Source organism: Mytilus californianus, unplaced genomic scaffold (assembly GCF_021869535.1).
Source record: "Mytilus californianus isolate M0D057914Y unplaced genomic scaffold, xbMytCali1.0.p SCAF_7, whole genome shotgun sequence".
Taxonomy (NCBI): Eukaryota; Metazoa; Mollusca; class Bivalvia; order Mytilida; family Mytilidae; genus Mytilus; species Mytilus californianus.
The window spans coordinates 115913525-115936777 of record NW_026262723.1 but is presented as its reverse complement, the minus strand read 5'-3'; the positions used below and the strand labels follow the sequence as shown (position 1 = coordinate 115936777).

The 23253-nt window shown below is 31.9% G+C and overlaps 1 protein-coding gene across 2 annotated transcripts in view; it reads right to left on the bottom strand.

Annotated features, from left to right (window-relative positions):
• LOC127707552 (perlucin-like protein) overlaps nucleotides 1-23253 on the bottom strand; it is a 204840-nt gene that overhangs the window by 9322 nt on the left and 172265 nt on the right. The window lies entirely within an intron of this gene.

Genomic DNA, 23253 nt, shown 5'->3' with positions numbered 1-23253 from the left:
ATTTATAAAATTTGATCAAGAGTAAACGGCTGAGGCTTCTAATTCAATACTTTATCTGAAACGGGAATAGAAAGCGACGAATCAGGATTTGTCCGGCTTAATTTTCCGAAACGCATTATGACAAAATTGCATAAGATTATATTCAATAAGAGATCATTTCTAAGATTTCAGACGATACCATAAGGCTGCAATTTACTTTAATGAGTGTATGGATGGGTTTTTCAGAATAGTGAATAATGGACCAAATGTACAGAAAAAATCAACCCGAAAAATACAGAATAGAGAAAATTAGGGTAAACAGATATAATCTTAGAGTAGAGAATAATGGGTGCTAAAATATAAAGAATGGAAAATAATATGCAAAATTTATTAATAAAGAAAAATGGCTTAAAAATACAGAATTGAAGAACCTCCATTCAGACCCTCTTTAATTAAGGATTCATTTGTTAACGATATAGAACCACAACGAATTCAAACACGTGACTCAAACCAAAAGAGATATAGTTTAAATTGTTCAGATTGTTCTAACAAGCAAATTAAAGACCTTTTCATTTCATTTTTGACGTTACAAATTAATCATTCTTAGATGTTAAGGATGTTCGCTACTCTTGTTTTTGACTTTTTGTCAGATATTCAGAATCCACTAGTTTTTTTCCATATAGTGCGCCAATAAAATAATTGGCCGCTAACCCCTACTTTTCTATTCATAATTTTATTACTTATAGTTTAAAAAGCCATTTTTGAAAACCTTATAAAATCCTTGTTATTTTTTCATCACTTTTGAAAGAAAAATAGTGCCAATGTTAAATGTATGAAAAGTCTAGAGATAATCGTTTCCCGCCAAATTTTCTATTGATTACATTTCAAAAACAAGGACACAGACCTTTCATTTTTTTCTGCTTTTTAATTTCTATCATTTATAGACTATTATTATTTTATACCAGTCGTTTAAAAAGCTTGTTATTTTGAAACACACAACATCCTAAAGGCGTATTCAGTTGTATTTAACAGTTGTTTAGCCTCCAATTAATCCTTTTTTTTAATTTTTTTTTTAATTATTTCCGACAATTAACAAATCCATTCTTCATTTCAATATACGATTACAAATTGGCAGTAGAATTGCTTCATTTGTCCAGTCTGGCGGGAAAATTTAAATATACAAGATATCGGTAGATGTGTTTAAAAAAAGGACTGTTTTCTTCCTAACCCAGGGATATCTTTAAATCTGATGCTTTCAATCAACATATTGTTTTTGTAGAAATCATTTTTTCCTACCCAAGTAGTTCTCTATACTACATAAAGCCCCTCAAGCTTTGATTTAAGATTATTTTTTTTTGGACTTCCTCCCCGCAAAAATATAGGGGTAAATTTCTATCTATTCCGAAGTCGGAGAAATGGTTGTGTGACAAAAACGATTAAAAAAGTCTGCGTTTGATTTTCTTAATGTACTTCTCACTATTTTTGTAATTGATTTAACAGTTTTTAAAGGAAGCGGATCGATCACATTGCCGAACCTGGGCTTTACTTTTCTTACACATCTTCACAACAGTAAGATATTCACGTTCAAATAACTTAAAAGAGATTACTAAAAAAAAATGTTCATTATGGTTGGGTTACTGTCTGCTTGACATCTACCCCACATCTCTTTAAATGCATATCTCCATGGTATAGTCTATCGATCGTCTTTAATTAACACTAGTGACGCATTGAATTTATAAAGTGTTGTTTAATTTTTTTTTTAGTGATGGTCGTTTATGATGACAAACTGACAAAGCAATGGCAAAAAACGAAAAACGACAAAAAGACAAACAGCAGTTTAAAAAGCACAACATAAAAACCTAAATACTGATCAAAATGAATCCCACCAAAACAAAATCGGGGGTGATCTCAGGTGATCCTGAAGGGTTTGCAGATCATGCTCCACATGGGACACTCCCCACGGTTTTGTCATTCGCCCACTGTTTACTACACAATTATAATTCTGGTATTTTTCAGAGGATCATGTTCAACTGTAATGTTTTGATTCTTCTTTTATCAGAAGGTCAGAAAAAAAAGTATAAACTATAAAAAGTAAAATAACAAAAATACCGAACTCCAAGGAAAATTCAAAACGGAAAGTCTCTTATCAAATGGCAAAATCAAAAGCTCAAACAAACGAATGGAAAACAACTGTTATATTCCTGACATGGTACAGACATTTCCTTATGTAGAAAATGGTGATGACAGTCGCATAACATTGCATTATATTGACAACAATGTGATAACAAAACAAACGGACATAATGGGTAAAAACGTCAAAAATTAGGGTATAGCAGTTAACATTGTGTTATAAGTTTAATCACTATAAAAACAAACAACTCTGTCATCAAAGAAAAACAAAAACAGCACAAAGACAAAGTACACAAGTAAAAATGCAGACAAAAATACAAAAAAATGACCATAGCAAAATAACACAACGGCGGGATGCACAAACACCGAACCACGCCAAAACATCAAAAGTGGACTTACTTCAATACGGAATATTTATCAACAAGGTCGTGTATACTATTCTCTTTTCTATATATAATGTTTATTATTTTGGATCATAAACAGTTACCCTCCCCTCAAGTTAGGGGTTGGTAAGTTTGGAATAAGTCTCTTCCGCTTAAAAGTCAAGTTCTCGACACAAAAACTATATTCACCTACAACCCTTAAAAAGTATTTTCGTTTGCAGGCATGTAAGTTTTAATGAAAATGAAGAGTTATACGGTAAATTTCTGTTATTTGTTGTTAAGTTGTTGATACACTGACATTACGAAGTTCGCGCCTGACGTATTCATTGAAATTATAGGACTTATACCTTTGATGAGATTTTTATTTACCACAAAAATAACACGGACGCAAGTAAAACAATAAGAAAAGATAGCAGTGTAAAGGAGAGGCAAAAGATTTCAAAGGGACATTCAAACTCATAAGTAGAATATAAACTGACAACGCCATGGCAAAAAAAGAAAAAGACCAGAAGACAAACAACAGTAGACAAAACACAACTTATAAAACTAAAGACTGAGCAACACGAACCCACCAAAAACAGGTGGTGATCTCAGGTGCCCCGGAAGGGTAGGGAGATCCTAATACACATGTGGCACCCGTCGTGTTGCTCGTGTAAGTACAAACTCGGTGATAAGACTAATTCGGTCTGTCACATTCGGAGAAAAGAATACATTTGAATAAAGCAAACAAAAACATATACTTATTTTGAAACCAATATCTGCTGCTGCGATTATTCGAAACGCCTACCAGCAGTGACATCGACTCATTGGTTCAAACAACTCATCAAAAGATATACACCAGGCTTATAAGGTGGTACTTCAGACGAGCTTTCCGTCTACATAATATTCAAATTTTCTTTGATGTACCAGTAGCAGGATTTTAAAGTTATAGTATTTCTTATTGTTTTAAATGTTTATCATCACCTATCATATTTATCAGAACGGAGAAACCAGTGATTACAGCTATCTGATAAAAACCTGATGGCTACATATGCTAATATGAGCATTTGTTAATTTGGTTTTTATTTTTTAGATTTATTCTACAAATTGCTGTACTTAAGCACAAACATACTTTTTCAGCCACTGCAAGTTATAAAAGAGTATGTTATTTTACAAATTGGGTCAAGTATCGTAATGGAATCGGAAAGAACAGTGCCAATGCTGTTGATCCGTATCTATGCACGCACGTGATTTATGCATTCGCCAAGGTGGAATCCAATAATATCAAACCATATGAATGGAATGATCTTTGTGCATGGGGTAAGTTTATAAGAGCATAGGGTAGGTTCAATAGTGCATGGGATAGGTTCAATAGTGCATATTGTAGGTTCAATAGTGCATAGGGTAAAATTCATTCGTGCATAGGGTAATTTTATTGTGTGTATGGGGGAAGTGTATGATTTTAAAATTGTTCTCTGTGCATTTTTGTGTGTATCCCATTGACTGGATGTTACTGATTACCCTGACTTGCATGTACTCAATTATTCTTTGCAACAAAATAATGGAAAACAGAAACAACGTCTACTGTTGTGGTATGTCATAAATTGCTACTTGAAATGAATAAAGGAAGATTTTGAGTTTATGTCGATGGTAGAACTCACCAAAACAAGAAACGAAAAGGCCTTTAGAATTTACGGTCATAAATAACCTGCTTTGTAATTTTGTTGCAGGAGAAAATGGCTTATTGTATCGTTTTGACATCATAACATGATTATATATCCCCCGCGCTTTGTAAGTGATGGGGCAGTCGTTCGTCGTTCTAAAAAAAATTAGCAGAATAATTTATCAGAAGATTAACCATAAAAATCCATTGTGCCTCCCCTATATTGATTCTGATCTTAGTTTGGGTTTTTTTTCTTACCAAGGTATGAACTTTGCAAGTGGTTGGGTATCGTTTGTGAGATTTTCTTGCAGAACCTATATGTTTATAGTTTTTATCGATACATTGTAGATTGATTATTTGGTTTTGGCATGATTATATAAAGATTTGTATTTGATTTCCTCAAAGTTTTTGATTTATAGATACTGTTGTGGCATTAATTCTTTGATAACATAATTGTTTTATGACACCAGTATTGATGTTGTGGCAGTAATTTTTGATAACATAGTTGTTTTATGACACCAGTATTGATGTTGTGTCAGTAATTCTTTGATGACAAAGTTGTTTTATGACACCAGTATTGATGCTGTGTCAGTAATTCTTTGATGACATAGGTGTTTTATGACACCAGCATTGATGTTGTGGCAGTAATTTTTGATAACATAGTTGTTTTATGACACCAGTATTGATGTTGTGGCAGTATTGCTTTGCTAACATAGTTGTTTTATGACACCATTATTGATGTTGTGTCAGTAATTCTTTAATAACATGGTTGTTTTATGACACCAGTATTGATGTTGTGGCAGTATTGCTTTGCTAACATAGTTGTTTTATGACACCATTATTGATGTTGTGTCAGTAATTCTTTAATAACATGGTTGTTTTATGACACCAGTATTGATGTTGTGGAAGTAATTCTTTGTGCTCGTAGAAATTTTATTACAAAGCGGATATCACATCCTAATTTATATGATAATGTTGTTTATAGAGCCCGTGAATGCAAATAAGATGCAAGTTAACTTATTGAACCTTTGAATACACTTATTAAAAAAGGTTATCAGTTTAACACTGTAGTAAGATAATTGAATATTGTCTTTTTTGGCACTAACAATAATATTATTATCAACAGTTTAACATTACGAAATGTATATTACTATACAGTTTGAAAGCTTATGGTTGTTCAGCTTGTAGATACTTATATTTTGACAACACACCATATACTCATATACTATTTGATATTCTGGTCTGTAAATCATGATGTATTTATTAGTTGTAATCGGCTTTTAATTAGCTTTTAATAGCTGCAAATATTTTAACATCGGTTTTTGTAGTATTTTGTATTTTTGTCTTTTTGTAGTTTGATTTTTGTTCTACGTGCCGATCCTTTTATATTGATTTTATACCCTATTTATTTGTTGTGTTGTAACACATATGTCCAGGGCTGGGGAGGGTATAATGCAAACATGTTTAGCCCTGCAAACTTCATTTGTGCCTGTCTCAAATCAAAAGCCTAGAGCAGTAGTTATGGGTTGCTGTCTGTCATATTTGATTATCGTTTTTTGATTATTTATAAATCAGATCATTAGTTTTCTTATTTGAATTGTTTTACATTTTGTCATGTTGGGTCTGATTATTACTTATTATACGGCATGTGTTTTCCCATTGTTTATTACTTATTATACGGCATGTGTTTTCCCACTGTTTATTACTTATTATTCGGCATGTGTTTTCCCATTGTTTATTACTTATTATACGGCATGTGTTTTCCCATTGTTTATTACTTATTATACGGCATGTGTTTTCCCATTGTTTATTACTTATTATACGGCATGTGTTTTCCCATTGTTTATTACTTATTATACGGCATGTGTTTTCCCATCGTTTATTACTTATTATACGGCATGTGTTTTCCTATTGTTTATTACTTATTATACGGCATGTGTTTTCCCATTGTTTATTACTTATTATACGGCATGTGTTTTCCCATTGTTTGAAGTCTTTTTGTTGCTCCATTTGTTTTAAACTCTATACTGGATATTACAACGCATTGAGGCTGGCAATGTTTATTTTATTTGGATTTTGCTGTTAATAAGTGGTCGGATGGCGGCACTCCAAAAGATAAGCTTATAATGGGTATGGCAACATATGGAAGGTTTTCTAAATTGAATGACACATCTGAGACAGGATTGGGTGCTCCTACTGCTGGCCAGGGTTCTGCGGGTTCAACCACAAAAGAAAAGGGATTCTTCTCATATTATGAGGTAAGTCTGATTTGATAAACATAGCAAGGAATTCCTTGGAAACACCAGTGTCATTTTCATTCATTTACAGATAAAATACATTAAAAATGGTGTAGTCTTTATTTGGAAAGTTGATGCATGATATTTATTTATAAAGCCAACGCTTTAGATTTTGTCGTTGTCATGTGGTTTCATCTCGGGTTTCATGTGAATTTATTCATATGAATTGTGTTCTAACAGTTTTTTTCCCATATGCCGTTGATGTCAGTGTTATCAAGTGCTCACGTTAATCTTTATATTTGCATGTCGTATATGTAAAGGTTAACTTGGATTTGTAGGCTAATTATCCATTAATGTCTTGGACGTCATTGTGTTGTCAGTTGTTTAAAGTGAATTTTGTGCGTAGTGTTATATTTTTTTTATGCAAGCTCGCTTTTATTAATAAAGCATTTAAATTCTTCTTGAAACACGAAACGTTGCTGACAATTCATCATTGCTATAAGATGCTTGGTAGTCGAATGAACTTATTCACTATTTGTCGATAATATGGCCGATATAAACACTTACTGCCAAATGATACGTAACTACCAAGAAAAAGCAATCAATGAATTATAATGTTAGAAGAGATCCAAAAAATATTGACTTTGATTGTGCTTTCCTACTATGTATAGTCTTTTATTTCTTTCCTCGTTTAATTGGTCATCCTGAGTGTTTGTACCTGGAATATGCATGCAATTTTTACGATGGTGTATTTTTACAGTTATCATTTTGAAAAGAAAGGAAACGTTGTAAAACCATTGGGTGTTTTATAATATCTTGATAATTAGTGTTTGCTTGCGTGCATGGGGAGAAAAAGCTTAGAATGGAAAACATAATGAATTTGAATAAACCGCCTGTATCTTACTGTTTTCATCGTTTGGTTTACAATTAATCTACTTGGTTAGGTGGACGGAGTTTTTTACTCTTACAATATTGAATTATTTAGAAACATGTGTTTAGTATAGTCAGCTTTACTTAGAACATATATATCTTCATTATGCATAGCTCTGATTCCTTGTTTTGGTTGGCTAATCTTTTTGTCTTTTCAACTTTTCAACGTTTTTATTAGTGTACTAGGTTGTTACATTTAAAATGTTTGCCTAAGAGCATCACTGTAGAGACACTAATTGTCGACATACGTATCTGGTGTAAAACAATTGGTAGCGTTAATGCTTTTATTATAAAAAGTCTCCACAGGACAAAACAGTTCAAACAAAAACAAACGGTTTGATTAATGACAAAATAATAAACGAGGATGTGAGACTGCAACAAATCTGGATTATATGTCTAAATTAAACTCATTTGTAAAAAGTAAACATTCATGTATAGGTGATCGTAAAATAAGTTGTGGTCTTTAATTAGTTTTGACTCCATTTCATGCAAAACATAGGTTAATGAGTTTTAAACCTTAGATGCAATTTTTACATTTGCCAGCATCCAATCGGTATATATTTTTGAAATATTCTTTGAATGCATATATACAAATAAGAAGATGTGGTATGATGCCAATGAGACAACTCTCCACAAGAGATCAAATGACACAGACATTAACAATGTTCATTTATGACCTGCATACATAAGTTTTAAAAAAGTACTGTCCTGAATGAGTTCGGTAAAGTTTAGTAAACATATGGAGTAGACAAATTCAACGGGAAACAAAAAGACAGACAAGATATTGTCCATAATCTATTTAAAGGCTCTACCGTAAAATTAAAACTTTGTAAACATTGTAAATGTTGGAAGTCTTCCTGCTTCCAGAGAACATTTCAAAGGCAATGGCAGAACTTAAACGCATGGGTTTAGAAGAAGTCGAGCATGATCCGTCTATTTACGAGGATGACAGAAGGAAACTATACTTCAATATATCTATCACCAAGTACACCATTTGAACTTCTAAATAAAGTTCAGTTCGATAATCACCTGTAATGTTGTCGACGAGGAATGGAAAATAATGCCACAAAATCGACGTTTTCTGTGAAAAATGATCCGAAGACTAAATATGTTGTTAAAACTCTTGATGAGCTGACAAAAAAACCATCGCTGCAGTGACAAAGAAAACACTTCAGGAATGATGCCAGAATATTCTGGTTCTCTAAATATTGTCCCGTGTCCTCCTTTGAAAAGTGTATAAATACATTACATCCGGCGAGTGACAAACTATGGCAGAGACCTAACGATCCGTTCTGTGAGGAGGACCATACATGTATCATAACATTCCTATGGGCAAAAAAAAAAAACGCTAAGCAGTTCTTCATATACGTGAGCAAGAAGTGCAACATGTCTAAAATCTACATAAACCATTCTATCCGAGCTACCGGGGCAACCGTTCTAGCTAAAAAGTCATATTGCAATGCACAGATAATGGCCGTTACTGGACATACAATAGTAGCATCTCTTTATTTGTACCAACAGGTTGATAATGATGATAAGATAAGATACGTATGGGACAGACGTTAACAGAAAACATCACGGTACCTTCTAAATCATTGGCTGTACCTGTTGGTGAAACATCATACAATTTCCGTGCTTTACCGAGCTATAGTTCAACAGAGCCTCCTAAAACTTTGCCAATTGGTCCTTCTTCTACATTTCTTCCTTTATCGAATATTTCTACAGCAGAAGCATCGCTGACATGAGTACGGAACGTAGTTACTTATAACGTTGGACAAATTAATCTATTAACGTCTGCAAAGGAATACAAAGCGCCGCCTTTGCCATTAAGCGGACATGTGTCGTGCACTACCTTTAAGCTAAAGCATTTAAGTTCAACCCCATAAGGAAACATTACATAAACATTGCGAGAAGTCAATTTAAAAGAATTTTTCTTATGATTTTACTGAAACTTCCGTAAACATAAATCGTACTACACTCTGTCCACAAGTTTTCAACAAATGTACCGTTACTATAGTTTATAGAAAAGACTGATTCCATTTTTAGAGGAAGAACAGTACTAGTTTGGTCATAGAACATGTGTTCATTCAGAGTTTGGTTTAAATTAAAAGACAGAGTTCGGGGCATTTTACTATATTTCATTACATCTTCTTTTATTTTTATTTATTATTTAGATGTAAAAGCTATTCAGAATGAAATACATTGTTTTACATCTTCTATGAATTATAATGTTGTATGATATTGTATTAACGCCCTGGTTATTGTTTGGATTGCTTCATGCATGTATAAATGTCAACTATTGGCATGTTCCATACACGGACCGGTTAAAAGATCAACTTGTCGTCTCAACAAGGGAAATGCACTAAGGTCATCATGAGGCAGCGTGTTCCTTGGTTTGTTCTTTTTATAGCACAAATGAGTTAAGGTCAACAGGGTATAACGCGATTGCAGGTTGGCTATAAACACATGTTTTGTAAGAAGTTTCTTTTTTTTTGGCGGGGGGGGGGGGGGGGGGGGGGGGAATTTCATTGGGTTTTGTACGGCGAATATGGCTAATTAGCAGATGGCCTGGCAGCCAGTAGAATCCAAGTTTACAACTGTATAACCCTACAATATAAGTTATCATGCTTTGACCCAACTAACATGATTTTTTAGACAGTGTCGAAAATCGTTGAGTGGGCGGAGCATGGACATTAAGAGGAACTTGCAAACTATGTAAATATTCGACTATGAATATTTTCTTGATCAAATCTGCATACCTTATTCAAAGTAAAAATTAAATGGCGGATGATAGAGGGAATATTGTATCAATTGAAAGGAATAAACTTCATATGCAGGCGCTGATGGAACATAAAAATAAACAGTGCAAAATTGTGAAGTAGAAATATCTGTTTTGTCATAAAGTTTTGTTTACAACCAAACCCCTTTGTAAATATCTTTATATAAGTAATGATAAGAGGTAGTATAGATACTCAACTGTATCTGAAGGCAATCCAAACTAAAAGAGGAAAATATAGGAATGTCCTATTTGCAGACTAAAATGTGCAAAATCATGAATTTATCAAAAAAGTGCAAATACATCAACTGTTTGCCAATTTTTAACCGGATTTTTGTGTCAAAAATGTCGGTTATTGATTTGGGGATGTACGGCGGGCGGTCGGTCGGTCGGTCGGGCGGGCGGGCGGGCGGGCGGCAATCAAATGTTGTCCGTGCATTTACTCATGAACCATTCAACCAAACCTTTTAGAATTTTAATATGTTGTTACTGACAACAAAATAGAGGTCAAGTTTAATAATGACGATTTTGACTTTTACCGTTCAGGAGTTACGGTTCTTGAAAGTTTAAAAAATGTCGTGTCCGTGCATTTACTCATGAACCGTTCAACCAAACCTTTTTAAATTTTAATATGTTGTTACTGACAACAAAATGGAGGTCAAGTTCAATAATGACGATTTTGACTTTTAATGTTCAGGAGTTACGGTTCTTGAAAGTTTAAAAATGTCGTGTCCGTGCATTTACTCATGAACTGTTCAACCAAACCTTTTTAAATTTTAATATGTTGTTACTGACAACAAAATGGAGGTCAAGTTCAATAATGACGATTTTGACTTTTACCGTTCAGGAGTTACGGTTCTTGAAAGTTTAAAAAATGTCGTGTCCGTGCATTTACTCATGAACTGTTCAACCAAACCTTTTTAAATTTTAATATGTTGTTACTGACAACAAAATGCAGGTCAAGTTCAATAATCACGATTTTGACTTGTTATTAAAGGATATATTTCATTACATTACATTGTGTAGATAAAATTGTTGACATTGATAGATAAGCTGCAGATCTATATTAGTTTGTGACAAATGAAAGAAAAAATATTGGGAACTATTAATTATATATATAAAGTTTGATTACACTAAGTGTTTTTAAATAATTTTCATCTGTTAATAGATTACAAAACATCTGGTAAATATCTTATCACACAATTATAATTGGAGTGACAGATTTATTTGAAATTTTTCTGTTTCCTAAGTGTTGATAATAAGATCTGTAGGAAAGTTTGAAATTTACTGTTCATTATTAGACATTTTGAAGATAATTACAGATAAGTTTTATAGATTTTTAATAGATATTGTATTAATGATAAATGGCATTTTGGACTTTTTTTCATCTTTTCTTTTGTAAATTGTTTGGAGAATTTTGTGGTTGGTTTGTTTGTTATTCTTTATAAACTTATTTTCTGAATGCTATATATATATATTTATTTTGATGAAGCAAACTCCTTTAAAAACTAAGCTTAGTATGTCTTTTAATAAACATATATTTAGATTTCTGATTTTGGGCCCAGTTTTCAAGTTGGTCCAAATCGGGGTCCAAATTTTATACTGTGTTTGATTTCAACATAAATTGAATATTTATAGGGTTCTTTGAAAAGCTGAATCTAAACCTGTATTTATTTTCATTATTAATTAGATACATGTAATACCTCATTGAGGACCAAAGGGTCCTAAATTAAACTTTTGTTTGATTTCATCAACAATTCAAAAATTGAAATCTTGGGGTTCTTTGATATGCGCATGATAACAATGTTATTAGATTTTGGATATTGGACCATAATAGGTAAATTTCCGATTTCAAATTTTTCAGTTCTTTGACCAGATTCATTTTGTGTCACAAACCTATATTGTGTCAAATATTCAATCACAATCCAAATTCAGAGCGGTTTTAAGCTTAAATGTTGTGTCCATACTTGCTCCACTGTTCAGGGTTCGACCTCTGCAGGAAAATCCGGTTTGCTGTCACTCTGACAGCCTCTTGTTGTAAACTGTATTTGATAACTTCGATGGTTAGAAGAAATTTCTCTGTAAGAAACAACAAAAAAACAAACTTGCGTAAAATATAAAAATATTCCACGTCAGATATTTCTTCTATCAGACCGTAATAAGAAGCACATAGAGAAGTCTGTTTAATGGAAGAAATTCTTTTACTTGATATGAAATAAGATCATTGGAATAGTAAGTTCATTGGAAGACATTTCTTCTATCAAACAAAAAAATGAATATCTTCGAATTGCATTAGCTCATTGGAAGAAATTTCTTCTGTCAGATTTATACCTAAAATGAAATATTTAATCTAAGCCGTTAGTTCTTTGGAAGAAATGTCTTCCATCAAAACTACATTTAGATCTTAAATGAAATATATATAGCTGCTGGTTCGGTGGAAGAAATTTCTTCTTTCAAGTATACACTTAAAATGAGTTAGCAAGTGCAAAAGAATGTCTTTTATCAAAACTTCAATGAAATATTTGAAGCAGTTAGTTCGTTTAAAGAAATTTCTTCTATCAAACATTAAATTCTTCTATCAGACCTACATTTAGATCTAAAATAAAAAAAATGTAGCTGTTATTTCGTTGGAAGGGATTTCTTCTTACAGAAATAGACATAACCTTGACAACCTTTATGTACGTTTCGGCAAAAAAGTTTATCGACAGATTGTAGGTATTGCTATGGGCTCCAATTATGCCCATTTAATAGCAGACTTGTTATGAATCACAGTTTATGGCCAAACTCAGGAAAGACCCGACTAAATTCCATTTAATTGATAAATTCAACAACACTTACCGTTATCTTGATAATATTTTTTCGTTGAATAATCAAGAATTCTCTGAATATACTGCAAAAGTTTACCCACAGCAACTTACTTAAATTAAATCAAATATTAACAGCAATAAGTGTCTTTTCTTTATATATATCAGTTTTACACCAAAAACTCTACACAAAAATTTACGATTAAAGGAATGATTTTTCTTTCCCTATTGTTAATTTTCTTTTTTTTGACGGTGATGTTCCTCTAGCACCATCTTACTGTGTTTATATATACCAACTCGTTCGTTATGCCCGTGTCTGTATGTCACAGAATGACTTTATTTACTCGTATATGTATAGTTATTTTGGTTGGTTTATTCTATTTCAATTTGCAGACAGTCAGTATCTTATAAGTTGTATATTCTGCAATCTATAATTAGTTCTTTGAATATTCTTTTTATTTGTATAAATATTGATTTTGTAATCAGTAAATTAAAATCATACTAATAGTTATACACATATTCACTTTAACGGTACTACAATCTGTCGATCCTATATTTTTGCATTGCACAAGGCTTTTTTATTTTGAAGCTGTTTTAACGTATTTACACTAAATCCATTGGATGTTGGATGTGTACTGGTTGATATTTTAGTTTTAGATACATGATTTTTTTTATTAGTTGTTATTGGCTTAGAAATAGTTGTCAGAAACTGCGAGTACTCTCAGATCTGTACTTAGTGTCCTTTTTGTTGTTAGGGAAGAGGAATGGATAAAATACACTGCCACGTCTGGTCTGTGTTTATGTTTGATGTTTTCTGCTTTCTATCGATCTGATGAATTAAGCCTTTTTCAACTGATTTGTATAGTTTGTTCTTATGTTGTGATGTTACACTACTGTCCCAGGTTAGGGGAGAGTTGAGCGCTCGCAAACATGTTTAATCTCGCCACATTCTTTATGTGCCTGTCCCAAATCAGGAGCCTGCAATTCAGTGGTTGTCGTTGGTTCATGTCTTTCGTATTTGTTTTTTGTTAATTGTTTTGTTATAAATTAGGCCGTTACTTTTCTCAATGGCATTGTTTCATATTTTTCATGTTGGAGCCTCTTATAGACTGTACGGTATGGGTTTTTGTCCTTTTTGAATGCCGTACGATTGCCTATAATTGTTTACATCCACTTTATTTGAACTTTGGTGGATAGTTGTCTCATTGGCAATCATACCTCATCTCCTTATTTTTATATAAAATGATATAATTGCGACAGTTAGTAAGTTGGAAGAAATTTCTTTGATATCAGACTATCATTTAGATCTAAATTCAGATACATGTATCTGTAATTTTGTTTGACGAAATTTCTTCCGTCAAACTAAGACCTGAAATGAAATACTTGTTGCAGTTAGTAAGTTAGAAGAAATGTCTTCTATCAGACTTAGATCTTAAATGAAGTTAGTTTGTTGGAAGAAATTTCTTCTATCAAACCAATAAGAAATTCCATGAATTTTTAAATGAAGTTAGTTCGTTGGAAGAAATTTCTTCTATCAAACCAATAAGAAATTCCATGAATTTTCCAAAGTTATCAATGCCAAAAAAGAAGGTAATTAAAAGAAAACTATCTCCAGAGTCTATCTAAATATTAACTGCCAAAAACAATTAGACATTAATTTATCAGTAAAATACGGAAAAGGGGGATTCAAAAAGTTTTCATGAAGAAGCTTACCTCGAAGTTTCACCACATTTCACAAAGACTCACAAAGGTTAATTAACGTCTCAAAACATGAAACTAAGACCGAGGCTATATGTTAATTTCTAATAACAAATGTATCCATTAATCAATCAAATTTGGAAAATTAAAAAAATATATATATTTAAAATTTTACTGTAGATACTTTTTCATGCTCAAGGAAATGCATCTGTCCAATTTTCATTCTTAAAAGTTTCACAAAGTTTTGCATGTCTTCAAAATGCTTTACTTCACTTCCACTCTGATGGATAATTTTCTCATAAGCAATCATACCACATCTCTTTATCTTTAATATTAAAACACAGACTGAACCTAAAATGTTGACGGCAGCAGACGACGACCGAGTGTAAGATAATTTGTTCACGCCTTCGTGACTTTTGTTGCAGGCAAGACAAAAACGAATGTTTATTCAAATAAACTGTTGAAACCGAGGTATGTCTAGCCTTTATGTAATTTTGATAGTATATTACAAACATTTAAAATTGAAATGGCAATATTCAAACATGTATATTATGCAAACATTCGAAGTCAATGAACCATGAATGAAGCTGCAGGGCCAAATAACCTCCCTAGAAAGAGGAAATACCAATGCTTATGAAACTTCATGTCAAGTTCTATCGACTTATCATGACTTTAACATGTAAAATAGGCAAAAGTTTAAAGTCAATGAAATATAATGAAGGAACGGTACACAATAATCTCTATGGAAATGAGATTTGCAAATGTAGGAAAGCCGGTTAGTGTCAGTTAAATATCATTGACCTTATGGTAAACACATTTTTTCACAAACTTTAACATGTTAATAAGGCAAAATATTCAAAGTAATAGAACATGACTGAGAAGAAGGGCAAACTAAAGTCCATGGAATTGAGATGTTTCAATGATAGTACATCGATACCATATATCATTGACCTACCACTATTGGTTCACCTTAAACTGACCAAATCACAAAATAATACAGATAAACTTAGCAAAAGTTTCAAAGTCAATAGACCATTACTGAGGGGAAGGGTCATATAATCTTTATGGAAAATGTAAGTGTTAAATCTGAGGAAAAAGAAGTTACAAATATGATATACATTAAAAGCAAATTACAGCCAACAAGAAGGTCGCAATGTCCACACCGTCAGAATATGCACGATGATGTAGGTCCACACCCCCGAACCGTTCTTTCTGATGGAAAGGTTGGAATAAAACAAAAGGGGGAAATGTGCACACAGACGTTGTGCATGTTATTTGAAAATCCATACATATGAATCAAAATGATACACTTTTAAGTAAGCTATGAACATGAATTCTAAAGTACATACGAATATTTAAAGCGATGTTTACAAAATAAAAGTATATTTTTGTCCGGTACTTTGAGGCCTGCTAATATTCTTTAATCAACCTAACTACTGTTTAAATACACTCTTCCGTTCATCAAGAATGAAACAACCCTTCTATCACAGTCTCTAAAATTTAAAAAAAAAAAAAAACGAAAACTATACAAAACTGTCGGAAATTCATATGCATGCATCAAATCCCGTTTACTTTTTTTTATAAAGTCATTATATATATTTTTTGAAACATCTCTAAAGATCAATCAAAAGTACCAGAGATATGATATTTTGACCAGGATGAAAGGATTTAATAATAAACTAAGGAACATATAAATAGAAAATATAAATACTAAAAGTTACAATGTAATAATAGTTATAATGTCAGAAAAAAAACTTTCACAACTATAAAAGATTATTGAATACACTAGTTATCTGAAGACTATTCAAATATATCCTTTTTCAAATACAATAATATTTCATAGGATTAAAATAAAGGTAAATAGATACTTACAAGACTAACTCTAGTATCCTGTAAATGCTTTTTAATCCAAAACAGTCCAAAATATCATATTGAGACATATAAGCTGTCTGAGATTAGAAGTATGTGTAGTATTAAGAACATATAATGTATATATGACCAGCCTTATCACCTGGAAAGTAATTAGTGTTAATTATGAGCATTTCTATCAATATAAAAATAAGAAGATATGGTATGACTGCCAATGAGACAACTCTCCACAAGAGACCAAATGACACTTAAATTAAGAACTATAGGTCACCGTACGGCTTTCAACAATGAGCAAAGCCCATACCGCATAGTCAGCTATAAAAGGGACAAATGTAAAACTATTCAAATGAGAAAACTAACGGTCTGATTTATGTACAAAAAAAAGAACGAAAAACAAATATGATTTACAGCAACAAACGACAACCACTGAAATACAGACTCCTGACTTGGGACAGGCACATACAGAATGTGGCGGGGTTAAACATGTTTGGCGGGCGCCCAACCCTTTCCTTAACCTTGGACAGTGGTGTAACAGTACAACATATGAAAAAACGATAAAAATCAGTTGAAAAGGGCCTAACTCATCTGATAGATTCAAAGCAAAACAAGTAACAAAAACACAGACCGGACGTTGCAATGTACTTATACATCCCCACAACAAAAAGACACTAAGTACAGATCTGAGAGTACTCGCAGCTACTGACAGCTAGTTCAACGCCAATAACAACTAATAAAAAAATCAAGCAACTAAGACTAAAATATCAATCAGTACACATCCAACATCCAATAGATTTAATAAAAGACGTCATAAAAAGCCATAGAAAAACATGATCTTGTGCAATGCCAAGATACAGGTATCGACAGATTATAGAGCCATGAATGTGCATATGTATATAAAGTAATATTTAGTTTGATTTTAATTTACTGATAAAAAAAATCAATATTAATACCAATAAAACAATATTCAACAATAATTACTGTGTTGAATTTGTAATCTTTTAGAATAAATTTATTTAAAGGATCGATAAGTTTACCCAGATCGTTTCTAAATTTCCGGGCTCGGTAAACAACATCTCCGTAAAAATTAGGATGTGCTATCCTGTTTGAAATAAGTTTTTTACAAGTACAACCAAACTTTAAAACCAAATATTTATATCTATGAAAGAATTAAGTAAATGTTTTAAGTAATTTGTGGTTACGAAATCCCTGACTTAATAATTTTCCAGGTATACATAAATTACGTTCATTGAAATCCAAAACGTCACAGCAGACACGAGCATAGCGAACGAGTTGTGATATATAAACACCGTAAGATTGTACCAGGAAAATTAACAATAGGGAACGAAAAATCGTCCCTTCTGTCGTAAATTTTAGTGTTTCCCGTGTGAAACTGAAATATCTAAATCTAGGAAAGGATAGTTATTATCATTTATACTTGATTTATTTAAAGTAAGTACCTTTGTGTAAATTTTGGCAGTATCTTTAGAGAATTTTAGATTATTTAACGAAAAAATATCCTCAAGATAACGGTAAGTGTTGTTGAATTTATCAATTTAATGCAATTAAGACGAGTCTTTACTGAGTTTGGTCATAAACTGTGATTTATAACAGTACAAGAACAAGTCAGTTATTAAAGGGGCGCAATTGGTGCCCATAGGAATACCTACAACCTGTCGAACCTTTTATGACTATGCAGTATGGGCTTTGCTCATTGTTGTAGGCCGTACAGTGACCTATAGTTATTAATTTCTGTGTCATTTAGTCTCTTGTGGAGAGTTGTCTCATTGGCAATCATACCATATCTCCTTTTTTATATTTTAGTTATTCAGATATACCTTAAGAAATAGAGAAAATTGAGTAGTCTAATATGCTTGAATATCCAAAGCAAACTGACCGTACGAGTTTTCTAAATGACTGAACGATTCAAATGATTTGCCATGCGAAAAATATTATCCTGGGCTCTTTTCACAAACAAATTTTATCAATTGAATAAACGGTTGATTATTCTTAAATGTTCCAAACGTGGGTGTATTTTTTTTTATGTAAGAATTTTTTTTGTGAAATAACCCAATCAACTTGTAGTTTTTATTCAAATAAAAATCGACATGTTTTACGTTTACTATATTTTTCTATAATCTAATATTAGCTCTGCATATTTATTGTTATTTCAAGTGAAAATGTTGGATGTGTTGATGTTTAAAACAAATTCCATTTAAATTTTGTTGAAAAAAAGTTTAATTTTATGTATCGAGATGTGAAACAAGTGATTATTTAAATCCCCACTGGAAGGTCTCTGACAGACTAAGTGAGCGTAAAATCATTGTTATCGAAAGCCGATGACATACAAGTCAAAGATAAATGATTCAGTATTATTAAAAACCTAACTATTACAGTTGTCCACACTGTTATGGGATTACCTCTATAAGAAAAAGTAAGGTTACACTATAACTCCGGAATGTTTTGATATACTAGAGCTATTTTCAAACAGTTTACCACCATTTGAAAATCTTACCAAATTATATATGTGTAAAAATGGTTCAAAACTATAATCTTAAAAAATTATCATTGCTCTTGGTTGGGTATTTTTAAAATATTTGGGGAAAAAATGAATAAAAGTGACATTAATTATATAAACATTTATTTTATTTGAAGTATAGAGGTAATTTTTTTTTGTTTTTTTTTGTTTCAAATATAGTTGAATTTGGGTTGCTGTCTTATTGGCCTTTTTGAACCCTACATTGTATAGCAGGTGGAAAGTTCCGTAAATTTAAACAAAATTCAATTGTCGAACAACCAACTTCTGTGATTACGCACATTATGTACATGTACAGTGTTTTTAAATGTGTAGAAAGACATGATCATTTGATTTTTATAACAGCTGTCATTACTTAAATCGATTAATCAGCATGCGTCCATGTATCATTTACTTGTCATAACAATTGTGTATTTCAACGCTCTAACATTTTGAGTGTCTCTGAGAACAGGTAATGCAATTATATAATTCTTTTGAACATTTTTTTGTTTTTAAATTAGAAAATGTTAAGTGGACATATCCTTCGAACGCACCGATCATTTTTATTCTGGCTGTGCAAAGGGTGGGACGCCTTTTTAAAAGAATTATTTGCTTGTGAAACAATTTCTTTTTTATTAAAGTTTATAGTTGTGTGACCCGAAAATACCCTTCTCCAAAATAGAACAAAACAATTCCACACCGAATTATGTTCAGCTACACTTCTTTATTTATACTGTTTGATGCCAAAATGTCAGGTAAATTCATGTGATTTTAAGATAAATCGCCCCGTGTACAGGTACATCTGACCAATTGCTGGGTAATATTTTGTTACTCATAGTCACGTTATTTGCTTTATAATTAATAGAATTTCTACAACTGATCTAACTTTATTTAAGGCTAGAAATGTTTCCAACGAACTAAGTATTCCAAATATTCTAATCAAGATTTTATATTTTAGGTCTTAGTCTGATAGTTTGTTGGACGAAATTTCGTCCAACTTTCTACCATCAACATGTTTTTCATTTTAGATCTTCATGTGAATTTCATAGATGATTTTTTTTCCATTTTACTAACTGCCACAAGTATCTCATTTTATTTCTATGTCTGATAGCAGAAATTTATTCCAATTGACTAACTGCTTAAAATAATTTATTGAAGGTTTGATAGAGGAAATTTCTCCCGACTTACTATCAAATGCAACAAATATTACATTTTAGGTCAGGTTTGATAATGAAATTTCTTCCAACCAACCAACAGCTACATGTGAACATTTTAGATGTAAATGAAGGTTTGATAGAAGAAATTTCTTCCAACGAACTAACGGCTAAGATTAAATATTTCATTTAAGGTTTAAATCTGATAGAAGATTTTTTTTCCAACGGGCGATAGCTCGAGGTAATTCATATTACGTTTGAAAGAAGAAAATTTCTTCCAACGGGCATTTCTTCCAATAAACTTACTGTTCCAATTTTTTTTATTTTGTATCGAATAATTGAAATTTCTTCCATTAAACTGACCTCTCTATGTACGTCTTCTAAGGTCTGAGAGAAGAGATTTCTGTCGTGGAATATTCTCATAGTTTTACGCAAGTTTCTAATTCTGTTGTTTCTTACAGAGAAGAAATTTCTTCAACCGTTGAAGTGATCAAAAACCGTTTGAACAAAATGGGAAAACAGTTGATGCATTTGCTATTTATTGATAAATTAATGAATTTGCATATTTCAGTCCGCAAAGAGGACATTCCTGGATGTTCCTCCTTTATTTTGGACTGCCTTGAAAATAGTAAACGTGTATTTATCATTACATTGGGGGAAATCTAGAAACAATATGCGTTGGTTGCTTTTAATGAGGGAGTACAAATTTTATCATTTATTACGGTTAAGTCTCATTCTTCAAATGAAAAATAAATATCCAGATGTAACATAAGACGAGGCCACTGACATTGATTTGGGATATGCATATGAAAATGTAGCGGGGATAAACTAGTTCTGTGTTTTACTTTTAAGTTTCAATCCTCTTCCTCATTTAATTGGAACGGAAGTATTTATACTCTTTATGTACCCTTCTTAGGTCAATTACATTTAGAAGTAGAGATGGATATGTGTAATGAACGGCGTCTTTTTCTGCTATCTTTATAAACCTACGTCTAAAAGTGCTTTGCAGCCTTTTATACAGTAAATACAAAATTTAAGAAAATTATCAAAAAATCATTTTCACCTGTATGTTAAATTATTTCATATTTTTCTACACCTGTTTCTGAAAATATGTTCAGTAATAATGCAAGTACTTCAGTTAAATGTGTGTGTAGATTCTGGGTCAATGTTGCAAAGTGGTTAAAATTCTAAAAATGCTATTTTCCCTACATATGGCCCAGGAAATACTACTGTTTCACTTTAAATCCTGATCATTAGACTAACAAAGCGAACACACACAACAAAAATAAATCAGGGCAGAGTCAATTTTTCTCTGTGTTTCAAAGGAAAAAATTTATCCTTGGAACGTAAGAATATTCTATATATGCTCTTCACCTGTTTCGGTTCTTATATATCCTTGGCCTTCAAATAATTGGGTTTGAATATAAAACTAGAAAAGCACTTCAGACGTATAAAATTTATACGTTTTTTTTTATAAACATAAGGTGTAACGATTGAAAGGACAGCTGTAAGATAGATGGATTTTTTGTATTCATTGTGTAACGATATCCTAATTCTTATTCTATTTAGTATAATATATGATTATTCGTAGTATTCGTAATTTCCTACATCGCAGCATTTTTTTTTTGCCCCATCAGTACGGTTCTTCTTTAAATTTCCGTAATTTTTACTGTATACAATACACGTGATTTATAAAACAAAATGCAATATTGACTTTCCTGTGTAAATCGTAATAAAATGATTTAGCGAAAGAAAGGTTCAAAATGTACAAAGAAATATTTATTGCCCTATTGTTAACTGACTTTTTTTTTAACATTTTTTGTTTTCGTTATAAGATACGTCCTTATTAACCTTAATCATTATCATTTTCCTTTCAGATGAATCGGTACAATGGTCTGGTTTGCTTATTTCTATTGTCAACTGGTAAGTTTGGTTGCCTACCTGTCACGATATATTTGAATATATGAAATACAGATAAAGTTAATTTTACATTTAGCAAAAGAAAGTTGAAGGAAGGACAATGATTATTTGTTTAGGTTGAAATGTTCTAATGACTGTAAAAGATGCATCTTTGATGTTTCACCATTCATATCTAGATGATATAGCCACTGATCCTTTTACACTGCTGTACACATTAACAGATCGTTATATACATTGTAACCAGTTGTGAGTAAATATAACAAATAATTTCAAAAATACGTCTTACATCAATTTCTTCGAAACTGTCAAAGACAATATACTAAAATTTTATGCCGGGGCATATATATATGGTTTGGGATTGCCTATAATTGCTTACATTCACTTCATTTGAACATTGGTGGAAAGTTGTCTCATTGGCAATCTTATCATATTTCCTTATTTTTAGAAAGAGTTTCAAGATTGTCAGACTGCATATCTCTGATATGCACACATTATTTCCCTAAAGGTCATCCAACAAACATTGTTTCGCATGGTTCTCTAATTGTTTGAATTCTGTCCTATTTTACAACGAGATTGTTTGGCAAATTGTGACTATATTTGATAGATTTTTATGCCCAAATCATCTGCAAAATTGTTGATATGATTATCGGGCAATATATTGCTTAGGTCACATAATAGTATTTCGTGGAATCGGTTAGTTTCACATTGAGACTTTAAGTCCACGACTCGATTAAAATTTTACATAGTTTATTCACATCAACATAATGCAACGATAAAAACATAACTGGAAACAAAAAATAAAAAAAAATAAAGACACAACTCTAAAGCATGATTGACATACACGATGTTCAACACTGGGCATACAGGTAAAAGAGAAGCCAAACATTCAGTGGTGTTTGTCTTATTTGAAATTGCATAATCTGATGTATTTGTATGTATTTGAAATATGAATTTCAGTCTATGGAAATTTTAAAAGAGTGTGTTACTTTACAAACTGGGCCCAGTATCGGGACGGAATAGGAAAGTATATGGCTAATGATGTCGATCCGTATCTTTGTACTCACGTGATCTATGCTTTTGCCAAGGTGGTCGGAAACAATATCGAACCCTATGAATGGAATGATATAAATGAGTGGGGTAAGTAATTTAGAACATTTGACGAATATTGCTTTAAGTAACTGTTAGATATATGTTTTGGCTCCTATATATGCACTATCGA